This window comes from Corapipo altera, unplaced genomic scaffold (genome assembly GCF_003945725.1).
Source record: "Corapipo altera isolate COAL_440 unplaced genomic scaffold, ASM394572v1 75, whole genome shotgun sequence".
NCBI lineage: Eukaryota > Metazoa > Chordata > Aves > Passeriformes > Pipridae > Corapipo > Corapipo altera.
The window spans coordinates 3,006,103-3,023,965 of NW_020884887.1; the positions used below are offsets into that span (position 1 = coordinate 3,006,103).

Genomic DNA, 17,863 nt, shown 5'->3' on the forward strand with positions numbered 1-17,863 from the left:
TTTCAGTATTGTGGGTGATCTTACATGACATGCAATTAAGTGAAAAGAGCTGATCGAGAAAGCTGGTGATGCTGAACAATGTCTATCCTAGAATTCATTATAAGAACTTAACATTAGTTTCTTTCTAAATTAAACATCCTGGTTTTATCTCAAATTACACCAAATCACACTTGTGCAGAAACTGCATTTGAGTTTTGAAACTGTAAAAAAATGCCAAAAAGTCAGTGTGAATTATCAGGAAAAAAAAAAAGGCAATTCCCATTCCCAACAAAACCAAAAAAAATTCCTTAATTTTGCATCGTGGAGGAAAGAGGATGAATGTACTGTTATGGGAATGATTCCATTAGAAAGAAAGAGATTGTTTTGTTGCTCAGCTTGGCAAATGAACTGTACATCTACAGTCCCTATTGAGAAGATAAGAACAATTTCTTCTGATGAGAAAAGAATGTAAGTGCTGCCATCTCTGACCACTAATAAAAGCTATTAAGGGAACAGCAGGGGACAAGTATTTGTTTGCTGCCGCTGAATGCTGAGCTCGTCTGCCTTCACTGCAGTGTGTGCACACAGCCAATGCACAGCACACACGGGTGTTCCTGCCAGCAGGGGCTTTCTCTCTGCCTCGTCCACAGTGAAAAATTTATAGGTGGATTTAGATGCCGCTCACCTGTCTTATAAGTAGTTCTGTGATCATCAGAACTAACGAAGCGTGGTGTCCAAAATCAGTACCTCACTCTTGCCAAGCGTGACACAGAACCATGGGGGCACTAACAGGGTGTTTCCAGGCCCTATTTTTTTTATAAAAGAGATTAAAAACACTTCTAAGGCTAAAATTTCAGTCTTGTAGTAAAAAAAAAATAATTAAAAAATAGAGATTTCTGATTTCTTAACCGTTTTTTTACATAATAAACGCACATTTGAATGTAATTGAAATAAATGCATATATTTGGAGCATGTTTAAAAATAAACAAAAGTGTGTAGAAACAAAACAGCAAAGATAAAAAAGTCATTTAAAGAACGGGACTGGTGGCATGGAACATCTCTAATAAAACGGTAAAATTAGGATAAGAAAAAACAGTATTAACAGCAAATACAAAAAATTATCAGCAAATATTTAAATGGAGGAGAGAGGAAACTAATAAAGAGAGCTGAAGAACAGTCTGTCATTGAGGACTGTAACAGAGAAAGTGGAAGAGAAGACTGAAGGTTAAAGCAGCGTTTAATTAAAACTATTAATTGAAATTGTATATGATTGCACAGGGAACTGTTATGTCAACAGCTAGTGAATATTAGATTAAACGTACAAATATTTTGGCTTTAATTTTTTATTTTTTAATTTAAATAAGTTTCTAGCTATAAGGGAATCTGGAAAACACCATTTCTTCTGCCTTCATTACCATAAGGCAAAAAAAAAATAAATCACAGCCTTCTGACTTTGAAACCAATCTGAAGTTTGTCAATGGGATATTTCTTAACACTTGGGGCTCGCAATACCAGCATTTCTAACTAAGGAAATCCATTAAATAAGATACTAATTTTCCATCTCCTCTTTTGGAAATACACATGTTTAGTGTTTCAATAGAAAAAAGTTTGAAACAGGAATTCACATATTAGTTGGACCATTGCAACCTCAAGAACTGATTACATGTTTTATTTTGTAGCTTTTTGAAACAAGCTCACTGAATAACAAGAACAAAAATGCTTAAAGCTGCTTTAATTTTTTAGATGTAAATTATTGTGATACAGATATGCAACATAAAAAAGAAAAGTAATGAGAGTGAAAATTCATGCTGAGAAGACAAAGTCCTCCATTAAGTGAACTAATTCCTTGTGAACTGAAGGAGATCTTGCTGGTGAACAGGGGCTGTATGGGATGGATGTAAGAATCGGATTGGAGGGTGCAGCCCATTTTCCAGCTCTCACTCTCTGGATGACATTGGACAAGAAGCTATCAGGGCAAATTAGTGTAATTCATCTAATCTTCCCAGACAGCCTCTTTAATAGATCAGAAAGGTATAATACTCCAGGGGAAGTCAGAAGTGAGTGAATTAGGTACCAGTTTGAAAGGAAATCCTCCAGTGGGAACCTTTAGTTTTTATTTGACTACCAAGAAAGCCTACAAAGAGGAGCATATTAGGTCAAAGCCATCTTTTATGAATATCCTCTTCTCTGCTTCTCTCCTGCCATTGTAAAATAGAAATTATATCACCTACCTTCCTTTACAAACTGCTGTTATTATAATAAAACTGTTGTTTTACTGTGACACTATTAAAAAAACTATTAAGTTTTCAAGCTTTAACAATGTCTCTGAGAAGTGCTTCTCAGGTCAGTATTTTGGTTAGAAGGAAAAAAAAAAAGCTTTCATTTCAGAAGATAAGAGACTCAATTTGCAAGTATTCATGTGATCTGCTTTGACTCAATCAAATTTGAGCTCAGTATATCAAGTTTTTGCTAATAGAAAGGGTTATCTGCACTTGAATAGTGTGATATAAAAGGTGACTGCTCAGAACTGTTTGTCACACAGCATGAAATAGAACGAACTGAATACAATGGATTAAACAGGAGAGTAAATTGGGCCAAATAGTTCAGGGAGAAGAGTTGAAGGGAAGATAATGTCACAAAAAATACTACAGGATCAACTGAAAGAAGCAACAGAATGACTTTAAAAGGCTAAAGCAGAAACAGAAGATAGATGAGAAAATTAGGAAATCAAAAGCTACAAAGTCAACCGCTTAAACAAAAGATTAGTAATTTAGGAACTGGCAAGAAAGTTCTAAGGGTAAGGTGATAAGAACATACATAGACAGGCCACTGCATCAAACCAAGGTGAGGAGTCCAGCTAAAGCTGTAAGAACCAGGAGAGTGAGGGAAGGCTGCAAGTCTGTTCCAAAGCATTCCACCTCATTCAAACAGTGCACAGAGCACCCCTGAAACTCCCACTTTCCATTTAAGCCAGTAAACCAGTGGCAGACTGGTGGTGTACCTATCACTATCAGGGCAAATCGTACTTTTCATCTAAATTTCCTCATCTGCACAATGATGCTTATAAAGCTTAATAAATTCATGTAAAGCAGAAAATTTTGAATGTTTTTCTTCTCTGTAAATTAAAGGTAGGAAGGGCCACTAAGTTCATAGAGCACATTATCCATGAAAGTATTATCAAGCTTGTTGCAAAATATAAACAGCAGTATTATAAAAGTGTAAACATTATAATTTACAGAATCACAAAATGGTTAAGGTTGGCAGAGACGTCTGAAATTCATCATCTTCACTTCCCTCTTAAAGAGGTCACCTAGATTAGTCTGACCAGGGTGGTTCAGGTGGTTTTTGAGTATCTCCAAGGATGGAGACTCCACAACCTGGGGTCCAGGTAGCCTGTCACCCTCACAGTTAAAAAATTTTTCCTTCTTTTCAGAGGGAACCTCTCATGTTTCATTTTGTGCCCACTGCCTTTTATTTTGTCACGTGGTACCATGGAAAACAATCCTGGCTCCATCTTCTTGGCACTGTCCCTTTGGTGTGTTCACACATTGCTGACTCACGTTCCACGTGGGGAATGGAATCCAAGACAGGCGTGGTCAAATGGCTAAAACTCAAACACATTCCTCCAAAGAGACAACCTGCTTGCAGTTCTGGCTATTCCATCACATCCCTGCTTTCTTATATTTAATACGCATGCAAATTGTCTGTGCAATGCTGTATTAAAATATTTCTTGCTCCTTCAAATGCTGGACTGTGCTCATCAATATCAAGGACAGTTGCTGGAAAAAGTTAAGTCATACTGGACAGCATACATCATCTAATAATAAGGTCTAAATATTCTAATTTAGACCTCTGCCCAGGTTTAAGGCAGTATAAAATGAGCTTTTCCTAAACACTTCAGTTACCATGTCATTAAGAGCTAATAGCTAAAATCTGAAGTTAGGTAGAGAACAGCCAAAAAGAGCCCATGAATTGATGCAAAGGGAATCTATAAGGTGAAAATACTGACAACTTGTTTAACTTGAGATGCAGCAATGAAGTATTGCTAGGCTTTAGAAGCCAATTTCTGAAGTAAATAAATCAACACCATTAGCAAACAACGGATGGCTGTACAGAGCTTATTTGCTTACCTAGTTACTGAAGTTACCATTCCCTCTCTTATCGGAGCCTGAGCTAATGTCTGTGTAGTCAATGGAATTCTTTTCATTGACTTCTAAAATGAAATAAAATCTTTTGAAACAAGGGAATAAACTAGTTCCTGGTATTTTCACTATCTGGAATGTTAAAGGAGGATAATATTAAATGAACAAAAATGATTTGACACTTCTTTCCTGTTGAGAGCAATTTTTGTTCCCTTTAGGACACCCTTATTGTCAGCAAGCTTTTAACTCATTTGTCCAAATTGCTTGAGTAGTATAATTCTACTGCTACTCCATTCAAATCACTAGGGCTTTGCCAGTTCAACTTCATGGAATTCAGTTGAGTTAAACTGGTAAGAAAGTATTTCAATGAAGTGGTGAATCTTGTCACTTAAACCTCTCAATTTTTGCATCCCTGTTTTCCCTGTTTATGTCTTTTATTTTCTTTGTAGTTTGCCCTTTTTCCCTTCTAAACAGTTCTGTTCCATTCTCACACATTGGATCCTTCCTGGTAGCATTTTCTCTAATCTGAGTTCCAAATGGTAGTGGTATTTGTTTACTCACTTTCTTGGTTTGCAGCCCAATCCTTCTGCATAACTTCTGTTCCCACCAAGGAGGCAGGAAGAGGAGTCATATGGTATTTTTACAGCCATTTGTTACTGCTATGGTGATGACTTCACAGCTCTCTGCACAAGTTGTCACCTGACGGATGGGATTTTGTTGTGGAGTAGGTTTTTTTCCACTCTTCTCATCTTTAAAGACAAGAGATCTGCATATGCATATACACAGGAGGGTGTACATTATATCAAAACCATGCCAAGGTGTACATTAAAGTACAATATTCTAGCAAAACATTTTAGAATTACTTGATTGAAAACTAAGAGAAAACTCCCTAGACGATTTATGATAACAAAAAAAAATCAGCATAATTAGATTAAATTCACCAAAATATCTTCATTCCAACTTCCTTCCACATGGGAAAATTATTTCAAAGACATTCCAGATTTCTGCAATAGTAAGGTATATTAGAAAGATTATATGAGAATGAATCTGCTTGGAGCAGAGCTTCTGTTAACTGAGTGCCAAGAGATCCATCAACTACTATTCTGTTACTCTGCTTATTCTACAGCATCCACAGGAAGTCTACTCTCATAAACTTTTAAAAATATCTATGGGTATGAGAAGATAACTACTCTTCTGTAAAACCACCTCTCTGTTTACCAAAAGCACAAAACAGGTAACTTTGGGGAAGAAATATAACTCATTGCAGCTAATGGGGATGTTCAAGTTAATGAAATGTTCTCCATAACACACCCTTCTCTAAGTAAAATGCTTTTAATTAAAAAGAGACGAAAAAGTCTGTATTAACTCTCTGAAGTAACTCAATCTCTTGAACAGCACCTTACGAAAGAAATAAACTTTAAAAAAACATGATTAGGTGTTGTATGTCAAGCTTCATAGACACAGGCACTTAAAAAGGAAAATACAGGTTGTGGATTCAAGTAATAAGCAACAGCTTTACACATTGTCACTGGGGCAACTGATGCCACAAATCTGTAGAAAAAATTCTACCTAGGGAGGATCCATTGAATGAGCAGAGGAACAGAAAAACATCTCAACTATTACCTGAAAGGATGCCTGGAGAGCAGGCTTTCCTAGCTGGTCTCTCTCTCAACCACTCCAGAGAGACCCTCTGCCAGGACATGAAGGTAAAATGTGTAATGAGCCACTGAAACACCATTAACAAAACCAAGGACAAGGAGGAAATCTTGGAGCTTATTTCTGAAAGTGGGAGCAGAAAGAGGATTTCACCATTTTGTATTTTAGATTCAAGTGGCCCAGATTGCAAAATGTGTGTGGTTGACCTCAATTTTGTGCAGTGCAGCTCCTCAGCTGAGTTTTTCACAAAGCTCTCATGCTGTATCTGCCTCTGAATCAGACTTCATGGCTTGTGAGCTTTTCCACTAACGTAGCATAAGCTCCCTCTTGTCATTGTACAAACACATCAATTTATTTAGGGTCTGTCTTTTAACAGATGAGGGTCTTTTGATCTCCTCTTTTAGCCTTGGCAAAATAACCTCAATACCACCACCGGGGCTGAAGAGTCCTCTTTTTATACATTGCATTTTCCTAATAAGTTTGAGAAACTATAGCCTGGTTGAGCTTGGAAGAATGGTAGCTTTACACAGCCTTTTAAAAGAATATTTATAAATATATCTTAAAATAATAATCTTGTGTCAGAAAATTCATACTCAGTGAGAACAGTAATCTGTTCAGTACAGCAAGCTACTAAGTTGAGCATCTGTGAAACTGGTAACACTGTGAGGAGTATTCAAAGTTCGTTTTCCAAATGATCTCCCACTTTCACACCATAGCCAAAACTGAAGCCTGTGCTTCAGTAATGGTCTTATAATGAAAAATTAGAAAATGTTGAAATACTGGAGTCTGAAAGACATGACGAGCCTCTCTTCCTTATATGAAATGCCTTTAATTGGAAAGAGGTCTTAAAAAACATATAGTAACAGGCTAATCAAAATATTATTTTTAATATACTCAATATACTTGATAGTATATTAGGGTTATATTCTGGCTAATTCATCTATGTGTGAAGAGGTTCTGTCTGGAAATAGGGATTTAAGCACATTCAGGAAATTAACTGTACTTACTTGTCTTGCTAAATAAGAGATACACTTTTTGATGGTAAGTACCTATTTAACTGTTCTTCTGAAGTCTTAGAGCTTAGAAATTCAGAAGTCTTACAAAGAACAGTGATACAGAGCAAGAATAAAATAAAATGGAATAGAGGAGAATATGTGAAAAGACAAAAACCACTTTCAAAAGGCTCTGACAAATCTCTTCTCAACAGAAGTGTGGTTAGCTCCAGATCAGGAACGGTATTTATCTTGATTTTTTTTTTAATATCAAAATGTGTTCAGTGAAATCAAGTGAAAGGTGAGAGAATGTCAGCCTTGTCAGCCATCAATGTAGTATGTAAGCACTGAGCAATTAAAAGACCTGCAATATCTTTCATAAAGATCAAGTAGATCATGCTTTTCCTTAAGCAGAAATAATTACACTGCTCATTCATTAACTTCTTCATAAATCCTATTAATTTTGAATTACTATATATCCTGGAAATGCAGTTGAGGCTAAATGAACCTCATTACACAGTGTCCATAAAAATGATAATAGGAGTAAGGATAGGAAGTGCAGATGGCAATAATTAATTACTCATCTTCCAGCATCACACAAACTTTAAGTCAACAGTTCTATCTTAAAATAAAACTATTTTGTTTGCTAGAAACCTTTTACTACAGTTCACATGCATTGGTGGTAGGTTCTTTTTAATGTAATTTTTTTAATGGTGGAGATAAACATGAAGTGATTTTTATCTATGTTTTTGATAAATGAATGTCTCAGCAAAATTTTACAGCTAAAAAGGTTATTTACTTAAGAGAGATTTCTGTATGTGGAAAGGTCAGATTTTTTTTTAGATTGCTGTGAAATTGCTTCTGCCTTTTAGGAAATCTTCTAAGACGGCTCCTCTCCTTGTAGTGTTGACAAGGACACAGGAAGGATGGGGCCTGAAGAAATCAAATGAACAGCATAAAATCCTGGTTGGAATCTTCTGCTGCCACAGTTTGTGGTGTTTTGAAATTCTGTCAAAATGTTGAACAATACCAGAAGAGAGAGAGGACTTCTGAGCAAAAATCAATAGCCGAGTCTTTTGAACCGTCCATGTACAAAGTTCTAATGAAAATGTCCTTGAGGGAAGTTTTAATAGTGGACTTTGAGCCCAGCTCCTCCACTGCCCTGATAGCTTTGTACAGCATTTGAAGTTTTCAAAGGTACCAATCCACTAAAGTTTGGCTCCCACAGCTGAGGCTGGAGATGCCACCGAGGGATCTCAGGAACAGCAGCTCTGCCACTGAACACTGCACAGAATTCTGTACATGTTATTTGCACTGTGTCAGGTTTTAGCCAGAGGGTACAATTTACTTCAAGGGAGTTTGTAAGTCTTTAAATAGCACCTCTCCATGTACAAACTAATAACTGATCAGATGCTCAGTGCACTACAAAAAGTGCTCTGCTCCGACTAAAGGGATTTTACTTAATATACTGTAAATAGAAGGAAGTTTTAAATAAATACAATTTATAAAATGTTAAATAAGGTTTGGATGTAATATCCCATTAACTGGGATTACATTTCTTTGTATCTGTGTGAGCCTGATAAAAAATGCAAAACATTCAGTACTGCATCAAGGTCATTCAGGGAGAACTGCCACACACATTAAACTGAGGTTAAAATGGTTGGTAAGTGAGGGTTATACAGTAATTGCACTGCTGCTCCCCTAAAACACAAAATGCATACATTTACTGTCCCTTTGGAGCATTTTCCCCCCCTGTGCCATTGAGAATTCATATGTATTCACTCTCAATTATAGTTAGTGTTATTAGAATAAAATCTTTTGGTATTAACATATAAGGCATCTGGCACAAGCACAGGAAATGTTTCAATTATCTGAAGATGTTAATTAAAAACACCCCAAAATGATAATGCCTTTTTCATTATATGATGTTTTTTCTATATAGCCTATATATCATAATAAAGACATATCATGAAGTCAGCGTAGAGATTCCCACAGAGACAGGGAAACAGCATTTTAAAATTTCTTTTGCTTAATAAAAGGGAAGCCTTCGTTGCTTTAATTTTACAGCAGTCTACAGTGTTTTAAAAAAGTGGTTCTTACAACTTACATCTTTCTAGCACCCAGTGTAATTCAGCAGAGTTCTCCCTGCAGTTCAGCTGACATTCTGCTAACCTGCAGCCTGTGCTGCTGCCCACGAAACCAGAGCCACGACCCAAAGAGCTGCTGCTGGTCAAGGTGAGGAGCCCAACTCTCCTGCTCTGGTCAGCTGGAAACTCAGAGAAAGGGATCACTCAGGGTTTCTGATCACCTGGGCATCTTCAATAGGTACAACTCCACCAGGACCCACCCAGATTTCCCTTAAGTCTGTCTATAGTAACACAACTCGCCACTTAAAACCACAAAGTTTCAGCTGTGTAGTCCAAAGTACTTTGTTTTCCCTGTTTGTGTGCAGAGACTGATTTGACATCTACCAAGTAACTGGGATTTTGCTGTACAAAGACTTTTCCACCTACAGATTGTTTCATATTTTCAGGTGTTAATTTTGGCAATACAAAGACTGATAAAGTACGGTAGCAATAAAATATTTTCCCATTAAATTCATATGATGGCATTAGTAACAAACAGGGACTCTTAAGGCCATTCCAGTAGATAGAATCAGGACTAAGGAATACGTTAATAACAACAAAGAAGCATATCAAGAGTTAGTGAAATAAATCATTGTATGCAATTTTGAATGGTTTAATTTATGGACAGCATGTCTATAAATACTACGAAGGTGAGGAGATATGAGAGTTCACACCCATCCTATTTTGTGTAATTGAAAAATATCATCATGAAATCACACACTGCTTAAAAGTTTCCAGACCACAATTTAATGGACGTGCTCATCCCTAGCCTGTGAATAATTCCTGAATGAACATGAACTGAGTGCTTAGAGAACTCTCAAATACCGTGACTTTCACTCTGGAGTTCTGTTAATGACTTTTTTTTTCACTCCATAATGGAGAGGAAGCATAATTCACTGAGCTATTTCGCCTTCTATAAAGCACTTGACTCAATTCTATATCTGACTGAACAGAAAGATGCCAAAGAATTAATCACCACCTGCCTCCCAGTTGAAACTATAAAGGCCAGTCTCCCTTGTTGTGAGGATTCACTTAGCCCTAATTGAAGCAGCACTTAAATATCACAATAGAACAATTCAGTCTAAGAATTCTCTCCCATTCCCATCCTCCTTCTGCCACCCTTCCTCCCCATTAAACTGTTTTCTGCTTCCAATTCAAACAAAACCATGAAGCCTGTAATGGATTTTTATATATGGGTGGAATGCAACTGGTGGAGAGGAGTTGGAAAGAAAATGAGATTTTTGTCACTTTTTTCACTCTGCAAATCTGCTTTCAAAACAAAATGCATATGCATTAATTATTAATATGAAACAAAAATAGTTATTTTTTAATAATATTTCTGAAAGTAGAATAATATGTGGAGCTACTGGCTTTGAAATAACAGCTGAGGACCACTAAAGAATTACAGTATCACACAGAACAAGTGTAGGCTCAGAAAATTTTAAGTAGAAAACAAAATACCATAGATTACAGAAAATGAGTGAGATTTCACCTGACATGTATTCATTTGAGCTGACCAGATAACTGACTTACTAAGGAAGAAAGGATTGGTTATGGTTCAGTTCCACAAAATCATGTGTAAGTGTCTGATTGGAACAAAACATTCAAACAGCTGAATGGAAGCATAACATTCATCTTATGTACATATTTAAACTTCTTATATGAAATATTTCAGAACTAAACTCTGGAGTGCAGTACACAAAATACAGAGATTATTTCAACTGAGTCCTGTAGCCCAAAATATTATACATAATCAGAATTTCTGGGTTTTCTTTTTTAATTTTCTGAAAAAACTCCCATAAGCTGTTCTGCCACCATTATATGAGCAAGGAAACAATAGTCTCTACTATATTTGCAATAAAAGCTTGGCAAGGGATGAGAAAATAAGGAAAGAGAAGAAAGGAGGGGAAAGTAAATACTCCTCTACACAACTTGATCCCAGCCCCAACTAAAATGATACTAGCTGTGTTAGTGACATTGCAATTAATTTAATTGCTCGTTAAGTGCATCATGTGTTTGTACAGAACTAGAAAATTTACAATCTAATTTAACAAAATCCTACAATGTAAGAGAATAAAATTTTCTTTCGACGTACATACTATACCAGGGAAAATGAAGAGTTGAGTGTCATATGGAATTTCAGCCCCTGTCCATCCTCTCCATTAATAAAATGAGGATCTTATTCTTTCATAAAGATGTCATAAAGAGTGATTAACATTTATGAATTGTTCGGATAGAAAAGGATTAATTAAATAGGGAAGTACATAAAAAAGGAAATTCCCTTTTAAGAGAGAGTCGTATAATGGTGAATCACCCAATGAACAATGAGTTTTGTACATTTAGGAAGACAACAGTTAGCACAGGTAATTCAATATATTATTGCAATGCAATGCAAAACCTAAAATGAGTTAAGATTTTTAATAAAAATTAAATCTGTTCCGGTTTCTTTTAGAAATTTCAGATTTTCTCTGATAAAATTTTTTTTCCAAGATACCTATTAGTTGTCAACTACTCTTTGTAAAAAATGTTTAGCAATGAAAGCTCTTTCACAATCAGAACACAATGAATCTTAACAAACCACTAAAAGATGTGCTTTTATGTAGAGTTTTCAGTCTCATCATACAGGAGTAGCTAAATTTTCACAACTGGTCCTTCCCAGAATTCGGACTGATCTACACCAAGAAGACTGTGACACAGAGATTCTGTTCATGCACAACAAAATTATGGCAATTTAAGCAGGTTCAGATATGTAGGAAGTGATCTAGTTTGAAGAAGTGGCCAGCACCTAGACTGTCCCAGACAGGGAAGCTCTGGAAGTTATAATGACCTTTTCCTACTAAAAAGTCAGTTAATTGGCACAGATTAAAAGTGTCCAAATTAGAGAGACAAGAGTTCATGGAATCTTTCAAGTGAGGAGCTTTGAAACATTAAAAAAATCTAAAGAAGAAAATAATATCCTGATTTTCTTTCAATTTGTGTAGATTTTTAGTTTCTCCCTAAAGTAGACAGATACCTAGAAGCACAAACAGAAAACGAGGTTTTGATAGCCATTAGTGAAATCTGTACCTAATGACAACTGCTGGGTTGCATGATTCCTCTTACAACTAAATTTTAAAATTTGGACTGATTTCCCATTAACTCTTACTGCACTTAAGAGATTGTTTCAACATCCAAGGGAGGCAAAACGATTCTTTTTTTAATGCATACTACACTGACTTCCCTGATCTCAGCAGACTGAATTGTATTTTTGTAAGGCTCTTCAACAGGCAGCCAAATAAATAGCTTTTTCCCTGCTGCATGGTTTGCTGTTTGCTTAAGCAAAAATCCAATTTCTGGAGAAGACTCCACAAGGGCTAAATTCCCTGCCATTTACAAGTGTCCCATTAGAGTAGCTTTCTATATGGAAATAACATTCCAAGAGAAGGAGAGAAAGAGTAGGTCTGAGGTCCACTGTTCCTGATGTGTTTTATTATTTCTTTTTCATTTGAAGAGCAGAGCTCTGCTCCCATGAGAAAGAGAGTGTAATATCTGAATACAAATGTCTAAAGAAAATGGAGCTTCTTTAAAAGTAAAATCCTCTTTCTGTTTTTTTTTATTGTTTCCCCCCCTGTTATGCATCAAGGACAAGGGGAGACCTGACAGCCTCGGACTCAAGCTGTCTTTCCTTGAAAGGTTTTTAATTAGAAATTCAAAGGATAAACTCCTACTGGGGCAGGATATATTAGAAATGTTAGCATTTGGGCTTGATTACTGTTTTCTTTAGTAGAAGTTTTCATTTTAAAACAACTGCAATTAGAAGGATGAGGTGAATGAGACCCTGTGCATACAGTGGCAGAGGTAAAGTGAAAGTTTTTAATGAAAGTTCACTAAGGTGCATTTAATTTAGATCTAACAGGACAGACATTCCAAACCTGCAGGATTAGAATTGATCACTGAAAGAATGTTTACCAAAATTTAACAGCCACCTAATGAATTCTGACATTCATCTACTTCATAAGCACAAAGCTCTTGATATCATATAAAATATAAATCATAAATATTATTTTCCCTTTCACCAGTGAGCTTCCTGTGGAGAATCCCATGTAATTTTCTACCTACAAACAGAGTATGAACATAATAAGATCAAATCATGATATCATCATGTTGGCCTATTTTAAGTTATTATTTCTGAACAGCAAAGACCATAATTCATTATATCTTTTGGTATTATTTTCAGTCCTGGAAAGGTTTTCATAAATCTACCCCTTCTTGATCCTGGTCAGTTCAGCTGGTGCCACTTACTCCTGTAAAACTCTTGAGGCCAGCACTCTATGGGACATTTTTATACAACTTTGTGAAAGCTAATGCCAGTGCCTAGTGCAGCTAACACAACTATCTGCCCACAGGAACAAGAAAATAAAAAATAATTAAAAACCTCCCCCCAGATAAACCAAACAAACCCCAAAACTCCACAAAAACCTGACACAGAATCATAGATATTAGCGATTTCTGAATAATTCCATGCATAGCCTCTTGGTCAAGTGTCATGAATTAAGAAGACTTTTTAGATATAAACTTTTAAAAAGAGTGTCCTAACTACATATATGTATGACTAATGACACCACATGGTGAACTTGGTTAACATTATCAGAAGGTGAATTCAGCATATCTGCCAAAAACGTGCTGTTTGAGTTTGGTTTTTTTTAACAATCTTTCCTTGGCTGATTAATAAAGAACTTTTGAAACAATTTAATCTCTCCAGGGATGCGAATGTTAGTTTATATTTTTCAAGGCTGATTACTGAAGAAGTCCTAAAGTAGTTTAATCTGTTCAGGGGTGTTAAGCAAATATGTCAACATTCATTTTACATTTGTGTCTACCACAGCTAAATGAGAAGAATGCTGGAAATAGATTGGAGTGCTCTGTTTGCTCAAGGAAAAAAAAAGTCAATATGCTTCATATTTTATAGAAGAGGCAAACTCCTTTCTAAGATGAATGCTTTTCAGATTGAAGTTTTCAGTAGCTTTACTGTTCAGATTATGGTCTGGCATTCTGCCATATAATGATATATAACCTTATAGCTCACTATTATGCAAATAATAATTTGGCTAGGAGAGCTGAGTGCTTAGATTTCCTCTAAGGACCATCATATATTTCAAACTTCTTACAACAAATTTTATTTGACATTTAATTTGAACTCAATTTATGTAGAAAAATAATTTTAAAAACCCTCTTGTGTAAATTTCTAATAAGAAATGTGTTACACTTTAATTTTTCATTTTTTTTGTATGTAGATATATATGTGCACAGGAGGTTTAATTTGCACAGGCAGAGAATACATCATTATATAGTAAGCCATATGTGGAAGGGTATCCTAAATAAGGATTGCTTTGTACAAAGTAAAATATATATGGGAAACAACAGCAAAAATGTTAAAATTCATACATGCATCTCCTACTAATTAATTCTTACAAAATAAAACTGACAAGTACATATGCATTCAACCGTGTTGTACAGGGAATTTAGAGTGGAGGATGGTGTACAAACATAATGAAGTTCAGAAATTGGTAATTAATATGGGAAAGGTCAGTTCTAACCTGCAACTCTTCCTTTTAGATCCCTTAAATTTACCTGGGGGGATCAGTACCACACTTATGGTAGAGATCATTCTATGTTCACTCCAGCCCTACCAAGGCCACCAAGACTGAATTTGGCACAGTTTTTTTCCATACCAATGGCTCAGGCTGTCCATCCAGGAGCTGGTCTGACTGTACATGTAAATATTTACAGCCTGCAAATTCACAAACACTAAACCTGTCCTATTCTTTTCCTATCTCTATGTGTTCAGATAACATGAAGAATTAGATTACCTACTCAGAAGTCTTTATTTCTATTCTTCTGTAGCTTTGCCTCATCTTTATTCTATTATCTTACTTAAACATTTATTAAGAGCTTTTGTTACCTTGAATGAGTACAGACAAATGTCCATCATATCATGTCACAATCTCTGAGGTTCCAGGATATTTGACACTCTCTTTAATTAAGTTTATATTAACAAACCTATAGGAGGAAATAATAGAGGGAACAGAATCCCAATGTCACCTAAAAAGTGAGTGCATGGTTTCTCAAAAGTGGAATGTGTCTGAAGTCTTCATGAATTTCACAGCAGATCTGACATCGAGAAAACTGCAAAAAACCCCCAACCCCCAACCCCCAAAACTGTGTAATTGAGAAGTTTCTTGTAGTTCCATGCCTCTGACATGTCAAAATTAGTCACATATTAATAATCTTCTTACCTTTGGAGCTGATGGGTGTATCTTTAACAACTATTAGAGAAGTTCTCACAAACATTAACTCAAAATACTCTGTTGGATGATAATCCCATCATTAGAACTAAGCAAATAACTCACAGTGAATAATTTCCTCAATAATTTTTCCTCTCGTTCTACTCACACAATAGGAGAATGCAGCTTGCCTGAGCTGAATCACTTTTCACTTTTCTTCAGTTTATTTTGGGAAAGACTCTGGAATATTTCAACAACTTGTTATTTTATTTATTTAGATAGTTATTTAAATTTGAATATTGACTTGTGACAGTATTCTACTGGATACATTCAGCTACTGAATCAGCATAAGCCAAAGAGAAGACCTTGTGAATGCAGTCATTTAAAAATTTCTACTCTGAGTAAAGTTTCTCCCACCCAGCGCATCCTCTCTAGCAGGGGAAGGTAAGGGAAACATCAAATTCATCTTTCTTATTGTCTCTTGCTTATTCATGTTATTTCTTTTCTCCTGAATATATGAAAAAAAGCTCAATACTGTGTAAGTCTTCTGCTGGGGAAAAAGTCTCATATAGACAGAAACAACCCTAAGTCAGAAACAACAGCTAAACAAGTGGTAGTAACATGGTCTGAGAAGGAAAGATGCTTATAAGAAAAAATTCCATATAAAAATTGAAACAAATTCAAAGCAATTTATTAGTAAACGCTTTGAAATGAGTTCATACAAAGTGCTGCTGCTGCTGTAACCTGTGGGGTGGCTGCCTGCACAGAAACCAGACACTGTGCTTTTAATTACTCAGTATTAACTGTAAACCCAGATTCAAATGATGAATTATGTTAAGCATGCAGTCAGCAAAAATATTCCTAAGAAGTCTAATTTAAGCAGTTAAGGACATTAGTTAAAAATTCTGCAAAGTTGTGCAGAATTACAATGTGGTAATGGAATATCAAATTTTCATGCAAGAATCCATTCTAGAGAATGTTTTTTGTGCACATATCCATTTGTTGCAAGTCAAAAAAAAAACCACGAAAAGATAAAAATCCTGACACATCTAACATATACAAACTCAAGATCAAAGTTCCAATTTAAATAAATCATAAATCCTTAGTATTTCTATTTGTATTGTCTTCCATGATGAAAGTTTGCTTACCAAAACAGCCAGCAAATTTAACAGATCACTAATTAATAAGAACATATCTTGCAGTGATCTTGCTTTATTAAATATGTGATGTTGTTGGGAACATAATAAGAAAGTGATCTTGAACTAACAAGATGCTCTGCCTCCAATTACACAAATCATAAAATACAGACCTTGCTTATGCCTAAGGAGAGTATCTGGGATAAAACTTCACGTTTGGGAATCAACTTTAAAACTTTAAAACATACAGAACTAAAAGGATTAGGTTCTTCTAATCCAAAAATGTGCAATATTTATGGCAGTAATCACAGTATTACAACTTAGTAGTCATAGGCTTTTTTTGATATGCAAATTATTTAGAAAGAACATTGCCAAAATCAGGCAGTTGACAACTTTGTCCATTACTTTGCAATATGATTTCAATGTCTGTGTTAGTTAAGCATAGTCTGGATCAAAAATGTCAATCTAGTCTAGTGACTCACTTGGTATAATAAGATACTAATGTTTTAATGTGATTACATCAGAACTGATGCTAAGCCTATCTACAGCATATTTTCTAATCCTAGAACCACAACAGGATTTGACAAATTTAATTTTCCCTACAAACAATCTAAAACTATCCATTACATTATTTCAAAACCCTGAGACCATGATGTGCTGCATATCCATGTTTGTAACAGAGCAAACCAAAGACTGCAAGCTGGATGACACTGAACTGAACCTAAAATATTTATCAGTAAGGTAGTCCAAGGATGGAGAAAAGTTACTTTTATTTTTTTGTGTGAAGTTGTTGCTTGTTTCCAGGCAAGGGTTTTGAAAACTCGGAGGTGTCAACCAGTTCTATAAATGTGCAGAACAGGTGATTATGATTTCATGGAATCACACACCTTCTCTCCTGTTCTTACATTATACTGGTTCTAATGGTGAAGATGTGGAAATATTTCTAGATAAAGATACAGATAGCAAGGGACTTGATCTCTGAATACAGCAACATTGTCATTTCAACTTTTATCACTGAACACCTTTATTTATTCACTCCTAAACAGTAAAAGCCTTAAGTCATGCTGCTCGGTGAACCTCAGAAATATGAGGGTGCTTTCAAAATGTTATGCAAAGTTTTACCTCTACATAAATAGGAAGAACAACACAGCAAGTCTTAGACATTCTCCTTTCTGAGATACATTCATAGACTCAATATTGCTCCACTCAGGCAGCACAGGAATCAATCTCAAAAAGACAAGTGACTCACCTTCTGATTATGTTACACAGCCCAACAGCTGCTGCTACCATAGCAAACTTAAGAGCCAGTGTCACATTTCTGAGAGCTGCTAATACAACAGGGCTAATTGGCAATTTGGTCAAGCACTAAATAAAAATAAACAAGCAAACAAACACACTCCTTCAATACAGTGATGTGTGGTTACATATAAAAAAAGAGGGAGTGAACTGTTTACCTTCTGGGCATGAGGTTTATCCTAAGACACTTAAAGGAATCCATTAAATCCATTTACTAACCCTTCAGCATCACCATAATGTGCTTCTCTGGGAAAAGAGAAGCAGTATCACAGT

The 17,863-nt window shown here is 35.6% G+C and overlaps 1 long non-coding RNA gene across 1 annotated transcript in view; it reads right to left on the bottom strand.

The window, feature by feature from the left end:
* The window catches only part of LOC113947224, a 427,091-nt gene that overhangs the window by 401,050 nt on the left and 8,178 nt on the right, over positions 1–17,863 (bottom strand). The window lies entirely within an intron of this gene.